The following is a 7,294-nucleotide window of genomic DNA, read 5'->3' as shown; positions in this document are numbered from 1 at the left end:
TAATGAACCATCTAGGTTTTGTCATGTAAAGGTACAATTTAGGGTTTAAAATTTTTATTTCCTCGGGCAAAGAATATTATTTTGTCGCACAAAGGTACAATTTAGGGTTTAGGGGTTTATAGTTTTTATTTCGTCAGGCAAAAGTGAGACATGGTTGGCATATTTAATTTGTTTGATGATTTTCGCAGTTCGCATAATTAATTTCAATAATCCAACCATTAAACTTGTTTGTACATACTTCAAGATCGCATATGCCAAAAAACACCAAAAGCAAACTTTTGAAATTAGGTAATGGGATGAAATCTTTCAATGGTTAGAAACGAAAAATCACGATTTAACAGTCATTTTAGTTTTGATTTTGATGATTTTTTATAACTACACTACTCGACCCTAGAAAAATACAATGTCCAAACATGATCACCAATTTGAATATTTACCCTAATACATACCACAAAATCTTAATTTCTACTTAATAAAAGTATAGAATAAACTCTAAGTGTTTGTTAAGTCTATTGTTTTGATGGGATACACACTCTACGAAACTATTTTCAATGATTAAACCGTCAAACTTGGTTGTATATACTCTGAGATTGCATAAGCAAAAAATCGTCAAAAATCACCAAAAACAAACATTCGAGGATTAGATAACGGGAAGAAATCATTCGACACATAGAAATGAAAAATCACGATTTAAAGGTCATTTTAGCTCAAATTTTGAATTTTTTTTCATAGCTACACTCATCGACCCTTGAAGAACACAATGAACGAACCCGATCATCAATTTAGAATATTTACACTACTGGATACTGCAAAATTTTACATTCTACTTAATAGAAGTATATAATAAATTTTAAGTGTTTGCTGAATTTATTTTTTTGATGGGATATGCATTCTATGAAACTATTTTCAACTATATAATTGTCAAACTTGTTTGTATATACTCCAAGATCGCATATGATAAAAATCACCAATGAAAACGTTAGGAGATTTGGTAACAGGACGGTTACAAACGTGTCATCACGATTTAACGGCTATATGACCTTTAATTTTGATGATTGTTGGAACCAAATTCACGCACTGCTGCAACAAGTGGAGATGCAGAATAGAGTAACCTATAAAAAAACAAACAACCGTAAGCAACCAAAGACTGGATTATGCCGGTCAAAGGCTCTTTAACGGTCAAGTCAGTAAGCAATATTATGAGACTCAAGCAAATTGGCAAGTGTGCTATAATTACGTTACCAGATATGAATCCTAGAATGGTGTATGTATATCAGTTGAGATAGAGACCTTTTAGGATATGGAATTCGTGTTAAATTGGAAGAATCTCGTAGGATATCTATGAGTAGATGTTGCATCCTCTTACCAGTATGATTACTTGCGTCCCATGCCAATTCTTAGATTGTAAGGATTCCAAGAATATAGGAAACCTGGTTGATTCCTTATTGGATCATGTTTCCTTATCTTATGAAACAAACATGGTCAATCTCGGCGAAGTCATCGGACTTCACCTACTGCTCCGAAATAGAATGATGGTGACATCACTGCTTCGTTTGTGTAGTCCTGCTAAGGAAGTTGTGGAGTCCATAACCGAACTTATGAAGTACTTGTATTCGGTGCCGCCTTACTCCAACCCTGGAATATGTGTCTAAAAGAGCTTGTTGCCCTTGATGATAGATAGTTATCCAAAGACCATGCCTTTCGGAGTAGGGTTGCAAATTTGGCTAAATTCCTATACAGTACGTCTTATGATGGCAAGACCTTCTTCGAGCTTCATCGTTGCAGGTTAAATTTTGAAACTTTCAATCTTCCCTACATTGTGTTAAGATTTTTGTTTGTTTTATGTAATTTGATTCGTGTGTATCTATGATTTTGAAATTGGCTAAATTTGATTTCTTGATTCAAAGAATGAAACCTAACCTATAATAATGTCATTAGTTACTTCCACGTCAAAATAATAATTACAATTTAGTGCTTGGATTTTGGCCGTACTGAAAAACACATGATAATCCTACTCAAGATACCAACTTCCATCCATTCAATTCAATGTGAATTATTTGTATTTTGGATTTTTGGGTTGTAAGAGGGGATGAGATAAAGAATGGAATAAAGTGAAGAAAGAAAGGTACAAACGTTATCTTCTAACTAGCTTAAACCCATGTGGCATGCTTTACTGACTTATCCATAATTTTTATAAATATTTCATTGATTATGTCCTTAAAAAATAGTTATTGATATATGCTAATTAGTAAAGATTTGATTGACCTTTGACTAAAGATTCTAATATTATATTGGTTGACATCACTTTTAAAAAGTAAAAAATTGAAGGGGTAAAAAAAGTAGGGAGTTTTAATGAAACACTCTATGTACTGTTCAGTTTTAACGAAAAATCATATTTTTACCTTTTCATAGTACTATTCACAACACCTTTATTTTTCATTTTTCATTAAAACTAAAGTTTTTTTTTTTGAATTTTTTGTTAGTTTTCTGAAAAAAGTATGGCTCAAGAAGAAATAGGCTTTTACAACAATTGATCCTTGTGCTTTTAATTAGACATAATTTGTTTCCTAAATTTCAAATTGATGAATGTCATTCATATTTTGTTGACCACATCAATGAGTTCTTTTGTAACAATCCGTCCCGAAATTTACGAACTGTAAGGGCAATTTTGTAATTTCACTATGGTTGGGGTTAGATATTTTGAAATCTTTGCTTTTTGGGTCTTAATTAGTGTGCCTTGTGGGGCCCACTCCTTTTGATTTTGTCCCCCTAGCCCAACCATTATTCTTTTATTTCTCCTTTCTTCCTCCCGTGTATAACTCTCGGACCTTTCTCTCATCTCTCCCTCTGTTGAATCTTTCTCTCATTCACTTTCCTTCCCTCCCCGAGAACCACCACCACTACTCGCCATTCTGGCGAGCACCGTCACAAACCACCACCACCTTAAAATCTTCCCAGTCACGATCTCGAACCAGGCTATGACTGTTGCACTCCAATAGTGACCGAGGCACCGTTCATCGTCTCCCTCGACGTGTCACGACAGAAGGTAAGGTTCTAAACCCTTTGCATCGTCTTTCCCTCATCTTATGTTGAAGGTTAACCCATTTGTACGTATTTTGGGCGTTGAAACTACGAAGAAACTACTCGGAGACATTTTCCCATTTTTTCGGCGAGAACCCGAAGCTTGCAGGTCGTTTTTAGGCCACCACACAACTTTAAATTGGTACGAATCTCTTCCTCTCTCTCTAAGCTTCATTTCCATAACTTGTACGTCGAAAATGGTGTAGAAATGAGCTCGAACGGAGCTCGGGAAACCTTGCCCAGATTCCGACCAAACCCACGGTCTGAAACCGGGTTAAGCCGACCTGAAACCAACATCAGATCTGAAACCAGCCCAAAACTTTCAGGCCCAAACCTAGAAACTGGGCCCAACTCCTTAACATGGGCCTAACCCATTACTCAGGCCCAACCTTGCAACCCAAAACCCATAACTGAACTAGATCCAACCCGACCCAACCGGATCCCAGTTTCTAGCCAGCGCGTGGCCATCTATCTTGGCCGGCGCGTGGAGCACAAGCGCATCCGCATGAGGTAATGTGACAGCGGCGCCGACGACTCTTCTGGCTAACTTTTTGGCAACTCAACTCGGCGCATGGCGGCCCATGGGGGCACCCGAGGTCCCCTCTTAGGTTTTTTCAACGTCTTGAATCCGTTTATGACGTTCGTTTTCCCAAATTCAATCGTTATAGTATAGTTTTGTTAATTGGTCCCTTTATGTGCTTAGGTGCGTTTGTTAGTGGTGTTTTTGTCTTCTTTTGTTTGCACGGCTCTTCGACAATGGAGTAAAGTGAGTGGACCCCTTCCAAAATGCTTATTTTTATTGCTACAAATGCATACATGAAAAACATGATTTTATGACTACGTTTTATGAATCGTTTATGAGTAAATTGGATTTACACTTTATGAAATATCATGCTTTACTAGACTTATATTTACTGAGATATTTATGAATATGATTTAACATATGATGTTTGAGCTATTAAGCTCCGTTGAGGTATATACATATATTTTGGAAATATTATGTTTATGATTTTCTATGCTTATATATATGCCTACGGGCGAATGATATTTTGATATGGCTTCAGTTGGGTGATGTAGGGGCCTACGGGCAAATGATATATATACATGGCTTCGGTCAAGTGATGTAGGGGCCTACAGGCGAATGATATCTATATATGGCTTCGGTCGGATGATGTAGGGGCCTACGGGCGAATGAAGATTTATACATGCCTACGGGTGCGTGGTGATGCTTATGGCCACGTGATGAAGGGCCTTCGGGCGAATGCAGAATTATATATACATATATGCCTTTGGGCAAATGAAGATTTATATATACATATGCCTTTATGATGCTACTATGCACACTATATATGATATATGTTTTACGAAAGTTTTATGGCATGCTAGGGTTTTTAGAAAACCTACTACATATTATGCTATTGAGTTTTCATAAACTTTGGAGGTTAGTACGTTGATGAATAACTGTTTTAGTATTACTATATATATAAACTTGGTCCACTCATGTTTTGTTTTGCGCCCCCTCAAGACTTAGAATCGAGGTGTACAATCCCGGCGTCAAGGCACTCCCACATCCACATCTTCGAGTCCTCTCGGTGTAGGACCCACTCCCTTGTCCGTACATCTTTATATCATTCCTTTTACAATGTTCTGGATTAGTTGTATGTTCTAAACACGTTCCCCAATTGCATATTCATTATAGTTAAATTTACGAGTTTTATTTATGTTTGTTCTTTCTTCATAGTTCTCATGCATGTTAGTATAGCTTTGCCACATTCAAGTGTCGGCCAACACGTGCCTACCCTGATATTTGGAGGATATCAGAGTCGGACGTGTCACTTTCATAGTTCGATTCCATCAAAATTATTTTTAAAAACTCGTGCATGCCTATATTCAATTCTCTTCCCTCAAGATAGTTTGTCATTAATTCTCCATCTCTTAAGATAAATGTACCGTTGTATCAAAATAAATTATTTATTAAGAACAAGTAATTGGTTAAATACATTTGAAAAAGAAAAGAGATTTAAAAAATGATGGCCAAAAGCAGTGTACCTCCCCATCTTTTGGTTGGGTCTGGAGTCACTTTACCTACTCTGAGAAAAAATGAAGAAGAAATAAAAATACATGTTGGGGACATTTACCAAGACTTTCACAGTGACCATCCTAGTCTATGAATAAATTTTGTTAGGAAGTACGAAGTATCTTTATGGCTTTTTAATATAAATTTTGTGAAATTGCTTTCTTGAAGAGAAACAAAGATTGGGTCGAATCTGAGTGACCGAGTCCACTAGTTGTGACAAAAGACCTCAAAAGAAAGAAAGGAAAAAACATTATTATTAACACCTCATTATTATAGGATACGTATTCAGAGGTGCGCTGTATTCAGACCAATCTACTATGCGATCATATTCACACGTACGTGAGACTTTTCTAATTCAATCCTATCTATTAAAACTAGCACAATTTAATTGTCTTTAGTGTCGTATGCAAACGGTCATATATAAGTAAGATAATCTCCCAAAAATAGACCCGCCTTAAGACTTTTGTGTTTAAGAAATTGGACTATCATTTTTTTTAAGAAAATTAATGAAAAAGACTTGAAAATTTTGAGTTTTAACGATAAAGACAAAATAAAGGGTAAAGTAAATAGTACTATGATTGACTTTTTAGTATAAAAATATAATTTTTTGTTAAAATGAACAGTACCCAAAACTTTTCATTAAAGTTCTCTATTTTTTTCTTTAGTTTGCAGTATCATTGAGATTCACTGTATATGCTCAAGCAGCGCAACTGTTCTAGTTCTAAATATATATATATATATATATATGTATGCACACAACACGTGAAGACTTACCAAACCTTCTCTTTTTCTTGCATGTAACGTAAAGTGCACTGTGCAAGTTGGCGGGTTGATAAGTCCCTCAAACCCTATCCACGATACATTCAATTTGGATTCCTACCGTTCGAGAAATTGAAACTTCAATTCTCCTCTTAGAGAAAAATATGTATTTAACTTTGAAAGAGTTTTCAAGTTTTAGTTCCTAAATGTAGAAAGAAAAACGTCACTAAACAAAATCTAGCTTGTGAGTCCTCTTACAAGCTTATACCTTTGGATTTATACATTGAGCACACAAAGTGACAAAACAAAACTGTCCAGGAATACAAATGAGTATTGTTTTATATGAAGTTATAATTAAAGGGTTAGAATAAGGGGACACAGTTTTTTGACACACATTTTGTAGCGCCCACTTCGTAATGTATTATAACGATCTGAAATGTCTATATTTCAGTACACAACACTTTGTAGCACCCACTTCATAAGGGGTGTCAAAAAATGTTGTGGATGCAAATTTCTTCCTCCTTGATCTTGGACAATTTTGCACCTACAAAACAATTAACACTTTAGGTTAAGGCCAAGAGCCTCACGCGCCCACGATGAATGGGGGGGGCTTTGGCCGAAGAACCTCCGATGCCAAAGTTAGAATTTAGAGAGAAGGAGTGTTTAGAGAATTTTAGGATTTTTGCCAAAGTGTTGGAATTGATTTTTTGGTGAGAATAGGTGCCTATTTATAGAGTTAGGAGGTGGCTAGGGTTTTTAGGTTTAATTTAGGTTTAATTAGCCAATTTATTATGATTAATTGGCTAATTTAAACATAAAGGAATGTTTTGATGGTTATGGGTTTAATTGGCTAGCTAATTAGTGTAATTAAAAAGGGAAAATGGTAGAAAAGGTAGAGAATATGATAGGCTCTTTTTGGATGGGAATGGCCGGCCCTTGGTGTGATTTTGGGGTGATTTGGTGATGTAATTAGCCTTTAATATATTGATTATATTAATTGGTTGAGGATGTTATGGAATGTTTGAAATAAATGGCTAATTGAATAAGGAAAAAATGAGGTAAAAACATATATGAAATAGGTTTTGAATTGTTACCCATTTTGGGTACTTCTGACTTGGTTGATGGATGATTCTCCACTGCTCGCGTGTAGGAGACCCGGTATGCCTCGAGGGTATTTTTGTCCTTTTTGTCCAAAAAACCCACGTGTCGCCTTGTGAATATTTTTGGCTCCATAAATGCCCCCACACCTGTTGGGCTGCTCGCAGAAAAGGGCGGCAGGTGTAGAGATTTTCTTGCTTTAGGAAACTTAGGACTGCTTCCTATTTTGATGTAGATTCTCTCTTTAATAGGAAATTAGATCCTTCTAGGAAAGGGAAA

General features: G+C 36.0%; 1 long non-coding RNA gene across 1 annotated transcript; it reads left to right on the top strand.

Moving 5' to 3' along the window:
- The first annotated feature begins 2,778 nt into the window (after positions 1-2,778).
- Positions 2,779-4,760, top strand: LOC126631327 (uncharacterized). The gene is made up of 3 exons (XR_007626364.1): positions 2,779-3,046; positions 3,138-3,223; positions 4,159-4,760. It is a non-coding gene; the product is annotated as an uncharacterized LOC126631327 (long non-coding RNA).
- The last annotated feature ends 2,534 nt before the right edge of the window (positions 4,761-7,294 follow it).

The sequence above is a fragment of the Malus sylvestris genome, chromosome 1, assembly GCF_916048215.2.
Source record: "Malus sylvestris chromosome 1, drMalSylv7.2, whole genome shotgun sequence".
Taxonomy (NCBI): Eukaryota; Viridiplantae; Streptophyta; class Magnoliopsida; order Rosales; family Rosaceae; genus Malus; species Malus sylvestris.
Note: the sequence above shows the minus strand (reverse complement) of the source record. Positions and strands in the feature narration are given on the sequence as shown.